This window comes from Rhinopithecus roxellana, chromosome 21 (assembly GCF_007565055.1).
Source record: "Rhinopithecus roxellana isolate Shanxi Qingling chromosome 21, ASM756505v1, whole genome shotgun sequence".
NCBI lineage: Eukaryota > Metazoa > Chordata > Mammalia > Primates > Cercopithecidae > Rhinopithecus > Rhinopithecus roxellana.
In genome coordinates this window covers 12,295,228-12,316,326 of record NC_044569.1, presented here as the reverse complement: position 1 = coordinate 12,316,326, position 21,099 = coordinate 12,295,228, and the positions used below count along the sequence as shown (strand labels likewise).

General features: G+C 44.4%; 1 protein-coding gene and 1 long non-coding RNA gene across 9 annotated transcripts in view; one reads left to right on the top strand and one right to left on the bottom strand.

The window, feature by feature from the left end:
- L3MBTL4 (L3MBTL histone methyl-lysine binding protein 4) overlaps positions 1–21,099 on the bottom strand; it is a 430,288-nt gene that overhangs the window by 17,943 nt on the left and 391,246 nt on the right. The window lies entirely within an intron of this gene.
- Positions 7,199–17,068, top strand: LOC115895536. 3 transcript variants are annotated; one of them, XR_004055735.1, is made up of 4 exons: positions 7,199–7,335; positions 12,707–12,803; positions 14,679–14,802; positions 14,928–17,068. It is a non-coding gene; the product is annotated as an uncharacterized LOC115895536 (long non-coding RNA). The 3 variants fall into 3 exon arrangements; XR_004055734.1 differs by having other exon boundaries at positions 12,713–12,803; positions 14,679–17,068; XR_004055733.1 differs by having other exon boundaries at positions 14,679–17,068.

The window sequence follows — 21,099 nt, the reverse complement described above, 5'->3', positions numbered from 1 at the left end:
CATTTGAAAACTCAAAAAGACTTGAGTTGGTCTAGGGAGGGAGTCCCTGGATAGGGAATCTGGAATAACCATTCTGTCATCTCTAAGACATGCCTGGAGGTGACAGTGTCTGTCATGCAGGGCTGGTGTGAGGGAAAAGAAGAAGTTGCAGAAAGTGCTTAGCAAGGTTCCCAGCGTGTTGTGAACACTCAGTGGCAGGTAATACTTTAACTGCGATCTGCAAACCTCTTGAGGTCAGGATTGAGAAAGGGAAGCGGCCTTATTCTAAATTAACACAATGCAAGACTAGTTTGCATTTGAGGAGTGTTTTGTGGGGGCTGTTTTGCCTTCTTTGTACCCTTTACATTAGATGATTTTGGGGTGGGATAGTCAGGTCTAGCTGAAAAATTGCTTGCGTGTACTTGCCTCAGGAGCTCTGTGGCCTAGTGATCTCCCTACATAACAGCTGAGTGACCTGGGATGAGGTACTTAATTTCTACATATCAAGGTTTTCTAACTCTAAAATGGGGTAATAGGAGGGGAACAAAAAAGGAGAATAGAATAGAATAGAACGGAGTAAGAGCAAAACTTATACCCCATTGAGTTGCTGCGATTTGGACAGCTCCTGGTACATAACGTGTTCAATACATGTCAGATATTATATGATCGTTATAAGTTATAAAGGTATTTTAAGTTGTAATGATAGTGAATGTGGGGACATACACCACTTCCAAAGTCTGTGTGAAACTTACAAAATGTGAAATCCAGACTGAGATTCAGGGTCTTGAGGGCCATGTTCAGATTTCACACCTGAGTGGTCCTGGAATGACCAGCAGTGGTCACTGAAATCATTTGCAGAAGTCCTAGTGGAAGGAAGTGAGATCTGCCACTGCGGGGTGGATATCTGCTTCCCAGGCAGCCTGTTGCCGATGTGTCGCAACTGTGTCAGATGCTAAAATGCTCTTGGCCTGCCAGCTTAGAAATTATGTGGCTCTTGACAGGCTTTTAAAATTTAGGGTGATTTGCATTATTTTAAATTCTGTGCATAAAATTAGACTTTTGAAAAGATTCACTTAAAATTTGCATAAATTTTTGTAATATGCGAATACACTGATTTTAACTTTTTTTTTTACAAAGCCCAGCGTGATTTATGTCACATCAGATACTCACTAAAAAGTTGTTAATAAATTAAAGAACATAAGCCGATAATGAAGGCATGTACTCTTCCCAGAAACCATTCTCATCAAATGAGAAGGATCAGATTCTTCTCTCTTGGGGCACTTTGGGTAAATGGAGCCTTCCAGATTTGATAAGGATGTTTGCCACAATCATAGCACAGAAGGATCATTTGTGTACTTCATCCACCACAGCAGGCATCACAGCCCTGTTTCCACCTAACACAGCTGAGGGACATGAGATGCTTCCCAGTTGCACGACCTCACTGCCATCATGACTCCTACCCAGCTCCCCTAAAAGCCAGCCAAGGAAATTCAGCCTGCAAAAGCAGCCTTTCTACTGGAGGTTTTAACATTTTAATTAATCAAAATGTCCCCTGCACCAGAAAATGAAATGTATATGTAATACTGCCTTTGCCTCTAACACCAGTGTGACAATAAATAAAGGTATCCTTACGTGTAGGATGCCTTCTCCTTCCAGAAAATGAAGTACATAAAACTTGTAACTTTGGTGGTTTGTCATTGGGGGGTTTGGTTGAAAGAACTGTTTTGCTACCATTTTTCTTGCTGTGGGTAGTGTTTCTTTTGGATTTTGTGGCCTTCAAAAAAACATATGATGAAGTGTTTAATGATTTCATTTAAGGTGCTTAGAGATGTACTGCACCCTCAAGTTTCCAAGGCCAATATGTTCAGCTCTGTGTCCAGCTGCAGGGTCCCAAGGGGCCCTGGACCACAGCACTGGAAGACTTGTCTGTGGATCTTGAGTCCAGCAACACTTAGAGAGGAGTAACCCATCTCCAAAGAAAAGTCATTGTCCTTCCTGCAGAGGCAATAAACAACACACTGGAATCCAGTTGATTCCCTGATGAGATGCAAGTCTACTGGTAAGTCTATCTGCCTTTAAAAGTCAGAACGCCACAGCCAGGGGAAGGTCAATCTTTTCCAGAGTGCCTGAGACAGCCAGACCAGCCAGTTGTGGACAGCGTGTGACCTAGGGCTGCCTTTCCAGTGAAATGACTAAACAGACTTGCGATACGAGGCACAGCACTGTCTGCTTCCCATTCCACAGATCAAAAAGAAAAGTATTCAGTCAGGTGCAGTGGTCACACCTGTAATTTCAGCACTTTGGGAGGCCAAGGTGGGAGGATTGCTTGAGGCCAGGAGTTTAAGACCAGACTTGACACACAGTGAGACTCTGTCTCTACAAAAAAGAAAACGTTAGCTGGGCATGGTGACATGCACCTGTAGTCTTGACTACTTGGGAGGCTGAGGCAGGAGGATCACTTGAGTTCAGGAGGTTGAAGCTGCAATGAGTTATGATCACACCACTGCACCCCAGTTTGGGCAAGAGAGAGAGACCCTGTCTCTATTTAAAAAAAAAAAAAAAAAAAGAAGAAGAAGAAGAAAAGTTTTTAGAGACTAAAGGATTTTAATTTGTCTGAAAATAACATAAAGGTAGGTCCCTCATTTCTTCCCTGCCCTCTCATTCATCCTTCCCACTTCTGCTTTACCCTGACAAATGAGAAGGAAAATCCTTTATGGAAATGTTCTTTAAAAATATGGCTGTTTCTTCACAAAAGCCTCACAAAACAAAACTGAAGCAAGTGAGTCATAAATGGTAAACCACAGTCTGCATGACTGGGCCTTGAGTTATTTTTAATCCCACTAAAAATGGAGACCCGTTTCACAAGTAACCTTCTCTTCAATGAAAGGGGTAGCAGTTCTACTGTGTTCTCTGCTGCAAAAAGGAGGAAATAAAAAAATAATGCAGTCGGTCCCCGAATCCAATTATGTGATTGCTCTTACCCACTGTGTAATCTGTGACAGTCACCCACCAAGTCCTATCAATTCATCTGGCACTGACTGAGAAGTTACTCCATCCAGGCCCTGTGCTCCCATAGTGACTTCCGCTGGAGAAGCAAGGAAATGTTCAGAGATGGCTTTTCACCTGGGAACGTTGTTTTCTTCCCAGGATCACCTGTTCTCATGCCCTGCGTACTGAACATGTTTGGAGCTGCCATTTCTCAGCTGCACCTTCTCTTGATTTTGATGCTTCTGAGTCTGCTCAGTCCCTCTTCATTTCCATGTCTTTATCCCCAAAACAAAAGTAAAAAGCAGAACAGGAGAGGCCTCACCATGATGGGCAAGACAACTGTCTATTTCCGTATGAGAACAGGAGCTCCTCAGGAACGCTCCTCTCTCTGACAGCAGGCGCTCAGCACATGCTGTTTCTTAGATGCCAAGTCATATTGCTCCTCAGACATCGGCATGGCCTGTCTGCTGCACTGTCTTCTGTTTCTCATACCCTTATTATTTAGAATTCATACATGGATATCTGCAGAGTGTTTTCTAATTTTAGCTATTGGTCTTCCCTCACCACAAGCAGTCTCTTAATCAATTTTATATAAATATGGGAGATGAAGCACACAAGAGTGAGAGATTGTCCACTGCCTAGTGGGCTATCAAGAGGGTTAGAAGTTGAATGAAGAGCCTTGGATGTCCCAGATCTGCGTACTGTCCAGTAACAGTAGCCACTAGCCACACTACAGAGCACCTGAAATGTGAAGCATGCGAACTGAGATGTGCTATAGTACCTCCCGTATTTTGATTACTCAGTAGCAAAAAACAGAATGTAAAATATCTCCTTAATAATTTTTTGAATCTTGATTTACATGTTGAAATGATGTTTTGGATCTATTGGGTGAAATAGAATATGTCGTCAAAACTAATTTTACTTGTTTCCTCTGATTACATTAAATATGGCCAGTAGAAACTTTCAAACTCCCTAAGTGGCCAGCATTCTGTTTCTACTGGGACAACACATGTCCAGAAGAGTACTGAGCCCATGGCCTCTTACCAGCTCCACCCAGGGTGCAGGAAGAGGCTGGGTGGCTGGATCCAATTCACATGACTCTTATGGAGTTATGATAACAGGGCTTGAATAACCTGGATTCCACCGTGCCCCAGAAATCCAGTAACAGAAGGCGTGAAGATGGGAGGTCATGGACAGTCTAGAGGAGTGGAAGAGTCTGTCTGGGGCATGACCTGGGTGCTTGTGTTGGCTCCATGGGTCATTTGCCCTGAGACTCTGAACCATGTGTTTGTCTAGCTTATAACTGATGCTCAGCAAGTACCCACTGAGTGGATGAAGGAATGACTGAATGAACGCCCCCATGCGAGAAAGCAGGGACATTTTTCACTTACTGCAAAAGCAGCAAAGAATGACTTTCAAAACTAAGTTAGGAACTGTTCAGATTTAGAGCCACTTTTTCTAGAAGTGTCGCTGCCCAACCCCAAATCACTCATGCTAAAAGGAATGTGTGGCAACCCAGCTGCTGTTTCCTGACTAGGGCTTGGGTCCCGGCAGGGCAGACTGAGGGAACCGAGTTTAGGAGTCTCCGGACTCCCGAGAGCATCTTTCAGGTATTCCTCTCCAACCTCCAGGGGCTGGCCAGTTCCTTAGGGCTCCGGCTGTCTGGCTTTACAACAGCTCTCAATGGGCAACCTTCCCACCTCAGTCCTGCTCCCTCATTCAGGGAGAAGTGGTCCCTCTGCCCTCAGGCCAGCCTCAGTCCCGCTGCCTGCTCCACATGGTGGCATCTCTGAGGACTGAGAGGCCCCTCCTCCCAGGTGGGCATGTGCTCTGTGGTGTCCAGCTCCTCCCTGTAAGCTGCGACGGTTCCTCCAGGAGGGCCTCCATCTCCTCATGGTCTCCTCAGCGGCTACCCAAGTTAGGCCCCAGAGTCTTCCATTCACCTCTGCTTGTCTCTGTCTCCTTCCTTGATTCCATCCAGGAACTGAGTCGGCTCCCTCCCTTCCCAAGGGGCTGCCACGGCCTCCCCTGTCTGCTGTGCTTCTCCCACCCAGGCTGACTGGCATGGAGCATCAGGCTCCCTGTGCCTTGCTGGCCCCACACAGGTGCTTGCAAGGGGCTGACTGGCAAACACAGTAGAATCCTGAGGGAATAAGTCACTTAATATGCAGGGAAGCGGCAGATAAGACACTTTCTAGAGCAGGAGACAGTCACGACTCTAGGAAGGGGCTCAGCCTCCAGCTTTCATTCCTGAGGGCAGGGTTTGAGTTCCTGCTGTCGATACTATTCCAGCTAGCATTCTTTTAAGGGATCCCCAAGCCCAGAAGTCTGTCTTTAGGGTTCTCTAGACCCAGAGGCTTGGAGTTCCAGGTGCACAGGCCCTGTCCAGAGTACTTGGGCTGGGACAGAGACTCCTTGCCACCCTCAGGCCTCATCATCCTCTGTGGCATCTGTCAGCCCAGGAGGAGGTAAGTCCCGCCTCCCCATGGCTGCCCCTGGGCACCCTGCCACTGGCTACCCTTTATGGAAATTGTCCATTTATTTTTTTCAGCCCCCATGAACAGAGTAAGAAGTCAAGGGCAGCCATTTCCAATTCATACCCAGAGTCGCATGGCAGAGTGCGAACCTGACACATGGTGCAGTGTAGCACAGGTGCTTAACACACAATGGGACTGTGGTGCCTTCTGAGGAATTATACTGAAGGGATAGATAAGGCGGTGGCAAATGCTGACTTATTCTGCACCAGTGAAAACAATGAGTTTTTATCCTGTGGTGTCTTACTTGTCAAATATACTCATTGCTGAAAAGGCTGGGAATTGTTGGTGACATGAAATCCCACTCACTCCTCAATTTCATACTTGAGGAGCAGATATCCCTGATGTCGTTTTCACAAAAGTGCAGGAAAATCCATAGTAACTTTTGATAGGTTAGTCATCCAACACAAGACTTCCATGTAGCTTGTTTTTTGATGGCTAGAGAGCAACCTTTTAGTTTATTATCTGCTTCACACAGCTTAAGACATCATTAATTATTTTGATCGATACTACACCCAATCACCAAGCATGTGTTTTTAGACCTTTACAGCCGGAGGAGAGACCATAACTGAGAGGACACCAGCATCAACCTGACCAAGAGACTAGAGTGGCTCTTATTTTGAAGTTTCTTGTTTTTAGGTATCCCCCTGCCTGGTCACTTCCTACCCTGCTCTCCACGTGCAGATATTGAGCAACAAGCCTGGCTGGGTTGGGCATGCACAAAACTGAAAGGCCCTACCACTTTATACATCTGTGAGTGGGACACAAAAGAAGACATTACAGTGCCTGAGGACATGGTTTAATTGTACTTTAATTCCAACAGTAGATGGTAGCACTGGTTGACAGGAGCTAATAAATGTGAAAGTAAGTCCTGAGTTCAGTTGTATGGGCACTCAGACCTACGGTGGAGTGCAGTGCAACCAGTCCAACAGCCTGAGCAGGTCTGTGTGCTGCTCTCTCAGCCCTCACAATGAGAAGCGCAGGGGAGCGAATATAAGTTATCAGCCTTAAAATCTGAGCATGACCTACCTGTGGGAGGGCAGACACCATATTCTATTTGTTTTTGTAACCTCCACCCCCTGGCACAGCACCTGGTACACAGCGGTGCTCAATAGCTGTTTGCTGACAACGAACGGGGCAGGAATAACTCTTGGGAAGGGGCAAAAGAGCAGATCCTTCTTGTATGAAGGAAAGCCTGGAGCTCCCCCACACTCTGTCCATGCTATGAATGAATGCCTCATGGATTGTGCCTCCCTTCTCTCTGGGCTGCCGCATTCCCAACCCCTGGGCACACCATTTGAGCAGAGGGTCCACAGGGGTCAACTTGATCAGAGAGACCCCTGACTGAGAAGACTCCTGAGGTCCAGTGTGTCTCCAAGGTTCCCAGGCTCATGGGGACACACAGCCAGCCCAGGGCACAGCACTGTGCCTGTTATCCAGGAGCGCACAATCAGAATGACAAGGCTGGGATCAAACAGAAAGACCAGGGGCCAGGGACCAAGCCTGTGCTGGGGCCTCTTAATCATCTGCTTTATCCACTCCAAGTGACTTCCTGAAGGATGGTGCCATTAGCCCTCTCTGACAGATAACGCAGCAGTCCCAGAGGCAAAATATAACTTGACAAAAGTGATTCAGCAGCCCAGGGTGGAGCTGGGGTGCTCATCCTAGAGCCTACCACACCAGGGGCATTCTTTTCCTCCAATCCTTCAATAGTGGGTGATTTCTCACACAGCCTGTACATTCCTGTTTAGAAGGTGACAGGCAGAAGTCACACTTTGGGGGCAGAGTGTGGCCCGATCATCCTGAAAAGAAGGGTCGTCTCTTCTTTAGCAAGGTAAGCCTCTGTGTTGCAATACTCAGCATCTGAATCTCAAGATAGGCCCCTGGAGGTATTGTCAGATTTATCTCAAAATAAACATTGCTTCCAGGGATCCTGCATGGGACCCTTGGAGACCTAGTCAAAGGAGCACCTTAGGGTACAGGAATGGCAGCCACCTGGGCTCTGCCTGGCAGGCAGTAAAGGCACACGTCGCCTGCAGGGGCCACACTCACCTCTCTGGGAAAACAGGGCTGCTGCTCACCCTGCTTGTCCCCGGCACAGAAAGCTGCCTCGTCCCTGGCACAGAGCTCAGCACAGATGCTGGCTCCCAGGCACCGCCGAGGGCTCCCCTCATGGAGCGGCTGACGTGCTGACAGACAGAGTTAGAAAAGTCAGTCTGTGTTGTGGGGTGCTCTCAGGGCCAAGTGGATTGTTCTGGGAACCACCTGTTTTCACAGGCTTATGTGCTCCCTGCACCCTGCAGACAGCTCTTCCTGCTTCTCAGCAGAAACTCTCCTAGGCCTAAGGCCACGTGTCATCCCACCCACTCTGGGAGAGTGAGAGGCCAGGCTGTCCCCCAGGAAGTGAGACAAAGCACCCCTATCTCAGGTGTACATCATAGTGTCTACTTGTGATTCTTTTGTTGAAAACATATAAATAAAAGAGTTTTTTTTTTTTTTTTTTTTTTGAGACATAGTTTTGCTTTTATCGCCCAGGCTGGATTGCAATGGCGTGATCTTGGCTCACTGCAACCTCTGCCTCCTGGGTTCAAGCGATTCTCCTGCCTCAGCTGCCTGAGTAGCTGGGATTACAGGCACGTGCCACCACCCCTGGATAATTTTTATATTTTTAGTAGAGACGGAATTTTGTCATGTTGGCCAGGCTGGTCTCGAACTCCTGACCTCAGGTGATCTGCCCACCTCAGCCTCCCAAAGTGCTGGGATTACAGGCATGAGCCACAATGCCCGGCCTGTGCACTTGTTTTCACATTTCACTTCTGGGCAAACTCAATGAAGAAGTAGCGAATGGGCTATTTTCTTCTTGTAGGAGTTGTGCATATTTCCAGCATTTTCCTGGCTTTGCAAAGAAGCCAGAAGCAGCGGTGCACACAAGATGAGTTGCTCCTCAAGCCGCCCTTGCCTGGGCTGATTTGTGTTCCCTCCTGCACACACCAAGGCTAGTGAGGAGGAGGATGGCAATTGCTGGCCGTGCTCCTTAGGGAAGCATGCCCAGGTGTCTGTGCCCACACCAAATTTCCCTCGGCTTAGCTTTCTGAGGAGGCCCTCCTGCCTGTTTTTCAGGTTTCCTTCTGTTCACACAAATCAAATGTGTGTACTGAAACACGCTCTCCCACCATTGACCTCTTGGTATCCTCTGGGCTCCTTGGCCTGGTCTCACCTTCCGCTAATTACAGGAAGCAAGCACAGTGGGCTGTGGTGATTGGAAAATATATGGGTCAAATAGAAAATAAAATTAAGGCTAGTCTTTGTTACACAAGTAAAAGAAGAAATGAGTATTCTTAGTATTTCACAGACTTCAATCTTTAAAAATTATTAGAACTATGAAAAGTTCTATGAAAAGCTAAACTATGAAAAGCTAAAGAAATGAGCATTCTTAGTATTTCATAGACTACAATCTTTTCTTTAAAAATTATAAGAATTATGAAAAAAATGAAAAAAATTATAAAATTATAAGAATTATAATTATAAAAATTATAAGAATTATGAAAAAAGAATGAATGACACTAACTCTTAGGAAGACCGACTTGCTTTGAAGTGAGATCAGACATGCAAAAGCTCTGTGCTCTTTGTTACGGGATTCAGGTCCTGTCAGAAACTAAGCTCCAAGGGCTAGGTGCAGTGGCTCATACCTGTAATCCCAGGGCTTTGGGAGGCCAATGAGGGAAGATCCCTTGAAACCAGGAGTTTAAGACCAGCCTGGGCAACATAGCAAGACTCCTTTCTTTGAGAACAACAACAGAAAAAGCCAGCCTTGGTGGCCCCTGCTTATAGTCTCAGCTACTCTGAAGACACCTGAGTCCAGGAGTTCGAGGCTGCAGTGAGCTGTGATTGTGCCACTGGACTCCAGCCTGAGGAACAAAGTGAGATCTCATCTCAAAAATGATATATATATATTTTTTAAAAAAGAAACTCAGTTCCAAGCCACATAAAAGCTATTCTGTTCAGTCATCTATTATCTCTTCCAGAATAAATATCTCCCGATGCCAACACGCACAGACACTATATTTTTTACAGTTTATCAACATTCAAAGGAACAAAAGGCTTTCAATATTGTGTGTTTGTGTGTGTGTGTGTGTGTGCGCGCGCGCGCGTGCATGTGTGTATGTGTGTGTTTTGGAGAAAAAAAGGAAGAACAAAAGCAAAACACTTGAAATGTTTAAATGGCAGGAACAAGTAACTTGTATAAGTTAAAGAACAAATTATGAAGCAAAGGGATAATGAAGGAATGGAATTAGCGCCTTTATGTTGCGTTTCAACCTCCTATTTAAAAAGAGAGAGTCCCGCCAGTGGAGCTACCAGCTCCCACCGGAGTGAGACCTGCACTCCTGCTTCCCACGCAGGGTGCCCACTTCCCTGCACTTTGGCCCAGCTCCTGCCACCCCACCCTTTTCTTATACTTGATAGACGGCCTAAACAATCTGGCCTCTTCATTTAGCTGCTGGCTTTCTTTACAGTGCAGAATAGACTTCCCAGGTCTGCCTAGCTGTGGACACAGCCAGAGGTGGTTTCCTCATGACATGTCAGCATAGGAGCCAGGAACATTCAATTAGTCTGAAGCAAGGTCTCTGTCACATGAAATTCACACCTTTCAATTAGAATTTTTTTTGCGGAAGCACAGAAGCAGACGCACCACAGACAGAGCCACTCAGAAGCCTGGGTTTCATAAAGACTCCCAGAGGTCATGGAAAATGCCCAGTACGGAGTCAATGCCATACTTTTAGAAAATACACATTGAGAAACATGCTATAAATTAGTTCGTTTCAGATGCTAATTTTATACTCATAATGCTTGCAAAAATGACATCTATCTCATTGCTATTTTAAAAAAGTCCAGAGATTGGATCAAAGCTACTACATTCATCACACATATGCTGAAGAGGGATGAGAGATGATATAATTTACCCCAAAATTAATTAATTTACTATGTTTTCCCATTTATGTGAAGATACCAAAAGATGCAGAATTTGAAAATGATATTTGTTATCCATATTAGTAAATATAACTACTAGGTAATTATTTCTTAGTAACTGATTTAAAGCTATCATATCAGAAATTCCAGCAACAACCAAGGGGCAATTGAGGAAACGGGCTGAAGGCTTTATCTCCCACCTCAGCAGAAAGATGACAATTTCCTTGAGTCTTTTACTCCTACCACAGACAGTAATTGAAAACTGATGCGATTTTGTTAAGGGAGGCTCAAGTTGCTCATGTCACAAGAAAACACAGTCTTGTAAATTAAGGCCTTCGTTTCCAGCATGCAGAAAACTCCTTACTTGTAACGATATGGTAAGCCTCTTCTTCAAGTAAATGACACTTGTATTCAAACCTGTTTTACACTGCTGTGGAAAATAACTGCATTTAGAATCAGTAATTTTCTCTACACGACTACTTTCTACTTAAGGAATAGCCATTGTGGAAGTGGTGTCACTAGAATACAGTTACATTTTAAGGAGCAAATGCTTAAAGCCTACCCAGTCGTAGATAAACAAATCACTGCTAGTCAATTAGAGAAGTCAGTGGTAACACCAACACTTGAGACCCCAACACAACTCTTTTCTTAATTATCAACTATAAAAGGCAAGCTGCTAACATGTGTGTGTTTGTGTGGGTGGGGATTTAAAAAAAAAAAAAAAAAAAACAGTGTTAGGAGATAGAACAATTTTCCTGGAGCTAGCGTTTGAAGAAGACTGACTCGGGTAGGCTGTCACCACACTCTCAAGATCCTGTTGGTTATTATGGGTAATATTTAGGAACATTCCGCAGAGCCTCTAATAAACCGTTTGAAAGTGAAAACACTGAGCACAGGATTGAGCAGTGACAGAACACAATGGCAGTGATGGAAAATGTGCCTGCGATAAAGGAGACACAGCACGTTTCCCAGGCCAGGTGACCCCTCCCACGTCCCAAATAGCCCAGGACTCTTCAGGGAACTTACTGCCCCTGATTTTTCAGTCTTTCTGAGGACTGAGTTCCTCATACTAAACACTCCTCAATGATACAGTGAGGCTTCATTGTGTCATATTTTATTCTAACCTGGGAATGGCAAGATCATCTGAATTTTTTTTTTTTTTTAAGATGGAGTCTTGCTCTATCGCCCAGGCTGGAGAGCAATGACGTAATCTAGGCTCACTGCATCCTCTGTCTCCCAGGTTCAAGCGATTCTCCTGCCTTAGCCTCCCGAGTAGCTGGGACTATAGGTGTGTACCACCGTGTCCAACTAATTTTTGTAGTTTTAGTAGAGATGGGTTTTCACCATGTTGACCAGGCTGGTCTTGAACTCCTGACCTCAGGCCATCTGCCTGCCTCGGCCTCCCAAAGTACTGGGATTATAGGAATGAACCACCGCACCCTGCCCATCTGAAATGTATTTAAAGGCCCTGTAAATTTATTAACACATACTGGTATAATTATTTGGAGGAACGTTAGGATAAATGATTGCGGTCACATTTCTGAAGTATGATAGTATTGCTGAATCCCATTATTGAACTATACTTTATTGTAGAATACTGCCCATCTTAAAACTATGGTGACAACTTTCATGTACCACAGAAAAATGATTTCTCTTTAATGTTTCCTCTTTTTAGTGGCTTCCATTATGCTATCCAAAACTGAAAATGATGACAGATGAATATAAATCCAAAGAAAATGTTAAACATACTTAATTATGTTGCTGTCACAATGCAGAAAATTCTTCAGACAACTGAATATTGGGGGAATAATGGGAAGCTTTTTACAATATTTCAGAGGCAATTCCATTGCAGGTTTTGAACAGAAAAGGGAGTCCCCCTTCCCCCACCTTGATACATTATTTCTATCAAAGGTAGCTTTGCTGCTCAAGTGCTCATTTCTTTGTCGGTGAGAAGATTAATTGATATGCTAGAGTAATTTGCATCCAGAGTGAATCTGAACGTTGTTTCTGAATTATTATTGGACTCTGGCTTTCTTAATCATAGCCAATGATCTTGGTGTTTTTAGGAGTATTTTTTTCAGAAGGGAACATTTTTATAGGTATAGATGATTGGTCAAAATCATTGGTCAATTCTTGGTAAGGAAAAGAAAAACTGATGCTTGGGCCTCAAACTATGCTGTCTTAGTGACTAGGAAAACATAATTCTCAAATTTTCCTTTTTTCTTTTCCCCTGGGAGCTCCAGATACCAGCACTATGGGAAAGAGGAAGAATTTAATGAAAGCTTGTACCTGCTGGCTGAAACTAAGCAGCCTATTTATAAACTGCTCTGAAATGTAAGTAAAAAGCTCTTACCTACTCAAGGTTCAAATGAGAGTGCTAGCAAACGAGTGAAGACACAAAGGAGACACACAAGCTGGGAAAGACGTGCATAATGGATTGAACCAGAGGCAAGAATGGGAGAGATGATACTACGGAATCAGTGGAAAACCAGAAGGCAGGTTTTAGTTAAGGCTGACCTGAATAGCCCTGGAGGTAACATAATGTTGCAAGTAAAGAATAGATTATTAAATATTGGGGCAAAAATCTCTGCTTGTTCTGCTCCCAGTAACTAAAATCCAGTCCTCCTTCCCTTTGTCTGCCCAAGCCTGAACACGTCTTACATGGCCCAGCACTCAGGCAGTGCTTACTGCATGCCAGGCACTGTTGTAAGGATTTTAAGTGAGGAAAAGGAGACACAAAAAGGGAATGGAATTTGCCTAAGAAATTGGCCAGAAGGTAGCACAGTCAGGATTTCATATGAGACTGCCTGGCTCTCAGGTCTGTGCTCTGGACTCTATGTTATATTCCCGAAGGATGTTTAAGTTTTAAAGGAAGGTTCTTAACAAATAGGCAAAAAATGGTCCAGGGATGGCGGCATAGGGAGATAACATGCTGAGGGAATTATTTACATACCTACCTGGGAGTAGGGGCAAAGTCTTCAGGTGTGATGTCTATGGGGTGGTGTTTTCGAGCACATGAGACTAGGGAAAGACAGCTCAAGTTGAGGGCGAAAAACAGAGATCACAGTAGAAGTGAGGGATGGGGATGATGCTACAAATGGACCAGGAGAGAAGCTAATTCAAAGGATGTATTTTGTGGTTGGGATCTTGGAGAAGGATGCTGTGGAAGGTCAGAGGGCAACTGCAGGTGTGACTCTGGGCAGGTGTGCCTAGGACCAGCAACCAGGGTGCTGAGCAAGAATGCAGTCTTGGCTGAAGTCTGGAAATGAAGAGTGACCTGGCCAGAGAGAGCAACCAATCCACAAAAATTGCATTGGTGGAGCAGCTGATTTACCTGAGAATGAAATAGGAAGGTGCTGAGAGGCCAAAAGAGATGCACGCCTTTGACTTGTTCCCTCAGACTCCTAACCAGTGGGCACGTATGAATGAGAATACCTTTCACCTAGAGGTTTAAAAGTCATTTCATGTACGATGATATTTGAGCCCTCCATAGTCTTGTGAGATACTATGCCATGTTCCCATTTTCAAATGAGGAAACTGATATGCAGATTGTCTCATAATCTGTCAGAAGCCATAGAGCTAGCAAATGATGAGGTGGGAATCAAACCCGGAACCTGACTTCCATTTCACGGCTCTTTCCATTAACTTAATACTCTGTTTTTTCATCTCTATGAAGTTTCTATTTCAGTATTTGCATGTAACATCATATGATGAGGTCATCTTTAATAAACATTCCCTGGGAGCTTCTAGCTTGGAGCTTTCATCTCCCTTCATTGCCTCTGATGGCTGTTAATTTTTCCTTTCTTAAACTTTAAAATGTGCCCTTAAGCAAAGATTTCAAAATAGGCACTGTTAAATTCTGCTAAAAACAAAACCAATAGTTCTGTGCCAGAGCGAGCCTTCCCTATATCGGGGAACTGCCTGAGTGTGTCTGTCTGGTTGGAACCGATGCCAGTGAGCCTGTGCCTTCTGCGCAATGGCCTAGAGGAATGTACAGGGGCTTGGGCAGTGGGCATGGGTCTGAGTCCAACTACACTGTGCCTTTGCTGTGAAACTTCATCCAGATGTCTGACTTCCCAGAGCCTCATTTTTTCAGAGGCTTTGCAGTTACTAACCTAGGATTGCTAAGGAAATCAAATCCCTTGTATGGATTGTGTTATGCAAATGTTCGAAATTACTCCTTTTTCTGTTTTCTTCCTTCTCCTCCAGGCCAGGGAGCAGGTAACTCCTAAATGAAAAAGCAAGCAGGTCTCTCCTACCGGATGGCTGAGCTGTCTGCGGTGCCTTTGCATCTTGCTGCTTCACTGACCCTGAAGGTCTGCCCCAGCCTCAGGTGACCAAGCCTACAGTGACCTCAAGGAGCAGCTGCCTTATCAATGCTTATAGGAGGCTCAGGGTGGAGAAGGGTCTGATGCCACCATTTTGTTCCCTTCTTTTGTCTTTTTTTGACTTCCCTAGGAAAGGGAAAAGGTGCTATGAAGTTAGAAGAGGAATGAAGGAAGAAGAGAGCATGGAAGGTCTTCTAAAATGGGTTTCTCAAAAGCCACATAATGCTTCTCAAATTCACATTAATCTAATACTTCTGCACTGTCTCTTCCCTCACTCCAGCCGCAACCACGGAGTGAAGCCCAGCAGTGTGGGAATGTGCTCGCAAACCCTGCATAGACCCGTGGCCGCGAGTGGATGCACTCAACAGCAGCCAGCTATATTTCAGTTCCTGCTACTTGTATCTGTCTTTAGCATCCTCCTACAACAAGCAACACAGATAAATAAATCCCCAGACCTCACCTTGGCACTGGTTCCAGCTCCTCCCTTCTCCTCCTTCAGCAGCCATTATCATAAATCACATTCTTTGATATGTTTTTCTCAATTTGTCTCCCTCCCTCAGACTGCCTTTTAGTAAAAGTTCATAAAGCAAAACAGAATTTACTAAAAATAGGTTACTGGGAAGGTGAGCAATACAACTTCTGAAAAAAAAATGTAAACCAGTGTATATTTGGGGATTTAGCAAAGTGAACTGATAAACTAGGACATTCAAACCTATTACGCCAATATTTCCTCTGGCAAGAGACTGCTTGCTGGCTTTGCATGTAGTTTCACTTCAGGACTTAATTCCTTGTTTCTTTTAAAAAAAAGACAACTGGAAGAAAATTTTCCATTAGCTGTATTTTACTAGGATCCAGAGACAAAGCTCAGCTAATGCATATTACAATATATAATTAAGCATAATTACATAAAATATTAAAACACTGTAAGTTATTAGAAATAGTGAAATTTGTTGCATAAAGTCATTGCATGAATTACTCGGGTGCTGGTCAGACCCTAATCAGAAAGAGCAAAGAGCTGCCCGAGATGGCGGAGATTTCACTTGTTAGGACACTGTAGTCCATTAGCAAATCAGTGAACTTGGGAGCGAGGTGGTTTTCCATTTAAGCTGCAGCATCACAGAAAGTTACCCTCTAAAGTCATTCTTAGATGAATACTTCTATGTCATACACAGCTAAATTCCAACAGTCATAACAATTATTCTAGGCTAATTAAAATACAAATAAAATGTTAGGCTATGTGATAACAGATAATGCGATAAAAACAATTCTACGATTGTTGGAGGGGCCCTGTATGATATATTCAGTTCTTGCTCATCTCTTCCAAATCTTTGTTTCTTTAAATAGAAAACGTAAATTATATTTAGCTTAAGTCTATGTTTGAATTTAAATCACTAAAAAAATCTACTTTCTATAAAGCATTTTGGAGCAATCTTGCATATAATACTCATCTGCTTAGCTAACTCTTTTTTCTGTAGATAAGTAAGGTAAATGTTAGTCCACTAGACAAAATTATCATACATCTTCAATCACCAATGTCCAGAGTAATGAGTCAATATATGTATGTATGTATGTATGTATGTATGTATGTATATGCATTAAAAAAATCACTTTTTTGACACATTTCACTTTTCTTCATAAGTAATATAGGTGGGCTAGATCAGGGGCTGTCAAGTCAGATTAGAGCAATCTGAGGAGATATGGGCATCTAGTGACGCCTATACTAATTAAATGAGAGTTTCTAGGGTGTGGACGGAAAGTGGGAACTGGTGGTTTTACAAGGTCCCTGTCACCAGGGTTGAGACGCCATAGCTTACAGTCCTGTAACTCGTCCTTACCACCAGTTCATTCTCTTCTCTCCTTCTGTGAGGAGCGCGTCTATACCAACACCCTGAAGGTAGCTAGAAAGGGGCAGACTCCACCAAGTCATCCAGTGGTGCACCTTTGAGGACTTCCGGCTACTCGCATAGGTTCTATGAGGCCAATAAGGAGACAGTAAGGTGGGGGCCTGTGGGGAACTGGAGGCTACATGACCCACTTCTAGGAGATCCCCCAGCTCTAGCCCACTGTGCCATCAGGAATGTGGGCCCAGGGCTGCCTGGTTTTCAAGAGAAGCTAGAAATCTGCTTTCTATGTGAAAACCTCTTGATTTTTAAATGCGTGCAATGAATTAAAAATTTACCAAAACTGTGTTGTCCAAACAATCACGTATGTGACCAAATATGGCCTACAAAATACTAATTTACTACCTCTGAACTAGCACAATATCCTGAACAAAAGCATAAATAAAAAAATATTGGCAGAATGCAGCATGAGCAGTGTGTGGACAGTTTTATTTTTTTAAACCATACAGATAACTCTGTATTTGCTTACTCATAATTTAGTTGTGCTCTCCAGAACCTAATGGCATAACATATTAACAGGCCCTCAAAAGCAGTGTGTTAAATGAAGGACAGTTTAAATCCATAGATACAAAGCCATTGTAGAGCAACCATGCAAACGAAAACTGATCAACCAACCAACCTACCCAACTTGACCCTCTGTGGGCCTTAAAGAGGTTCTCAAGCCCTGCCATGCAACGCAGACCACTTGGGAATCTTGTTCATGCAGAATTGGGGCAGGGAGGGAAAAGTTGAGATTCCACAGTTATTATGAGCTCTCAGGTGAGGCTAATGTTACTTGACACAATCACTTCACACGTCAAACAATAAGACTGTTTGCTCTTGGAGGCTGCACCCTGTCTTTTTTCACCATTTCTGGTAGGTCCTGAGCAACCGAGGGAACGAATCCACTTGGAAGGTCCCCTTTGCAGGCCAAGCGCAGTGCTGGGCAGGCACCACTGGAGGTGGGGGTGACAGGGCGAGGGCACAAGGCAAGTAGAGTGGGCCTTATACTCTGGTTGGGGGCAAAGATACAACCAGGTGACAGGCGGTAGTGAGATGAGTTTGCGGTCTCTCCCGGATCCCTAAGAGTCCATTCACAAGATAAGCAGGCTCAAAACCAGGCCTTTGAATGTCACTCACTCAGAAGGGCTTGCATTGTTTCCTTTTGGCTGTGGGGAACCAGGGAAGGCCTTTGGGCAGGGAAGTAAGATGATTGAAGTAGGGTTATAAAAAGGTAACTTTGTTCTATAGGAAGGTTACATGTCTTGCCAGACTATCAATTTTCCATACCTGCCACACAAAATAAATCTTCTAAAATGGCAACTACTTTATAACTCTGTTCTTGTTTAAGCGCCTAGTTACGTATAGATTTCGGTGGGCCTTTAACTCAAAGATATCAAAGAAATCTATGTCTCCTTACAAAATAAACCCAAGCAAAGCAATAGTACAAAGAGAAAACGTTTGACATGTTATTAATTCCCATGGGGGACTTCAGGATACACTGAAAGCACTTGTAGAAAAGAATGCCTTACACTTTACCAAAAGTGGGCAATTTCACCTCCAAACAAATGGAATTTAGTCACAAGCCCAGAATTATCTGTATCATATGTATGAAAAAGGGCTAGGATGAAGAGAATGAATGTGTTCTACTCTCTACATGCCATCAATGTTAATTTTGCTTATGTGCGTGGACAGTAATTGAGTCCCATGTTTCCTCTATAAAACATCATCTAGACTTAGATAGCAAATATAGACATTAGCTCAGCCCAGAGAGTTATTACAAAGTCTGAGCCCTGAAGGAATTCCTTTCAAACTTTAGTAGGGTTCATGTGGGGGGTGTGTGTGTGCGCATGTGTGTGTGTGTGTGTGTGTGTGTGTTTTACAATGAATGAAGATGAGCTACTCTTCAGTCCCAGTACTCACCAATGGTTCATTTTACATGACAGCAGCAGTAAGGGGTGGTGGTAAAGATACATGTGTAAAGCACACAGGGCTTAGGATTGCAATATCATTTTCTTCCTCTCTGATTCACTCATCTGTCTCCCCACCTCTCTGATCTCGTCTCATGCCCAGTCCACCTTGTTTCCGTGTCGTGGCCACAGCAGGCCTCCTCTTGGTCCCCTGAATGCATCTTGCTGATAGCTTCTGCTGTTCTTTCCTCCTGGAATGCCTGCCCGTCTTCTCTTTGCTTGGCTAACTCCTAGAAGTTCAGATTAAACAGCACTTCCACAGACAGGCCCATGCTGACTCTCAAATATAATTGAGGTTCCTCCCATGCTCGTACATGACTTTCATTCCCTCCTATAGTACACTGTCCTTTTTCATCATGTTTCCTATCACAGTCACTACTTAGTATGTGCATGTTTGTCTGTATTCCCATTACTGTAAACCTTGCCAGTGCCTTGTGCACAGTAGGGGCTTAATAAATACATGTTAAGCAAATGAGTCGTTTCTTAGGGAAGAGTCTGTCTCTTATTCAGTCCTCAAGATGAACAGGGCTTTGCCTTTAAGAGGCACATAAACATTCTGTTGATTGACCCTAAATGACTCCCATCAAGTCACATGGCAGGTTGGTCACTTGCTACCTGGCATCTTTTGTCTACACTAAAGCTGCTATAATAGTAACCTATTTAATTATTCTCCCACTTACACTGCTCTATAACTACAGCGAGGAAAGAGGAAGATCTTAGAGGTAAAATAACAAAAAATTCACAGCTGCCATGTCAAGGTTTATAAAAAATTGAATTTAAAAGTAGCAAGGAATTAGCCAGTCCCACCTTTAAAATTTCTGTAATCAAATGTTAATATATAAAGTTTAGCCACATTAGAATGTTTGGGAGATATTTCTGTTCTGTGGAGTCCTGCTCAGCTGTAAAATACCAGGTCATCTGAAAAAAATCAACACTGGCTGAATCTAGTGACATGCTGAGCCCAGCCAACCCCAGGAGGTTACTGTCCACTACCCTGGAGGGATTTCTCACACTTCTCCTCCTCTTCCCCCAACTCTCACCCAGAAACCTCTATTGTGTAGCCCTGGGCTGTAGACATTGGTCAACAGTGCATCCATCCAGTGCATCCATCCATCCATCCATTCATCCAACATTATGCCAGGTGCTTGGGACACAAAGATGAACTAGACTCATTTTTTTGCCCTCATGAACTCATGGTCAAGCAGGAAGGGAGTATATGGAAAGAATCGGTTGCAGCAGTGAGGTACGTGCAAGAAGGACAGGGTGATGTATTGAGTTCAGGCTGACAAGAGGGCATAATGGGGAGCCCCGGGAGGGGAGGCTTGATGGGGAGCCCCGGGACGGGAGGCTTGAGCTGAGTCCTCAGGTGGATAGAAGCTTGTTAAGCAGACGGGGCTTGAGGTCTTCCAGGCAGAAGAACACATGGTGCCTGGTTACAGGCGCCTGGGCCACAGGGTGTATCAAACCTACAGTACGATACGATGTTTGATAGGGTGCCCCACACTAGCGTATCCACCGTTATGCAGGGATGGTGTGGGGCATGAGGCTGGAGAGTGAGGTGGGTGCAGACCAGGAAATCCCCCAAGAACATTAAGTACTTTGAACAGCTCCTGGAAACTCATGGGGAGCGATATAGTTTGGATGTGTGCCCGCACCCAAATCACATGCTGAAATGTAATCCCCAGCGTTGGAGATGGGGTCTGGTGGGAAGTGTCTGAATTATGGAGGAAGATCCCTCATGAGTGGCTTGGGCCATCCTCTTGGTGATAAGTGAGCTCTCACTCTGAGTTCACACGAGATCTGGTCATTTAAAGGTGTGTGGCACCCTCCACCCCCACTCTCTCCTTCTTGCTCCTGCTTTTGTAATGTGATGCGTCTGCTCCCACTTTGCCTTCTGCCATGAGTAAAAGTTCCCTGAGGTTTCCCCAGAAGCCACGCAGGTGTCATCGCCATGCTTCCTGTACAGCCTGCAGAACATGAGCCAATATAACCTCTTTTCTTTATAAATTACTCAGTCTCTGGTATTTCCTAGTAGCAATGCAAGAACAGCCTAACACAAGGAGCTGGGTAGAGTTTCATGAATGGAGAACTCGATCTGATTTAGATTCCAGAAGATCACCTGGGGGTGCAGATGATGGGTTGGTAGAATGCAAGACTGAGAGAAAAATGAGCATCTTATGCAGCCAGCTATGTCTAAAAGTTCCAAGAAAGGTGGCCCTGGTGACCTCGTGGCCTGTTCTCATTCCAGCGTTCACACCAAAGTGAGCGCAGGTGCATCTGTCAGGAGGGAGGAAGCCTCCCATAAACACCATCCTCTGTTTCCACACAGCATCATTCCCGCATAAACCTCTCCACAGAGATGTCCACGTCTCCAAGTAACTCTTTTGAAAGAAATACCCCTTTCTTTCCAAATGGAATGCCTTCTCCAGACAAATCTGGGCACAAAGCACAG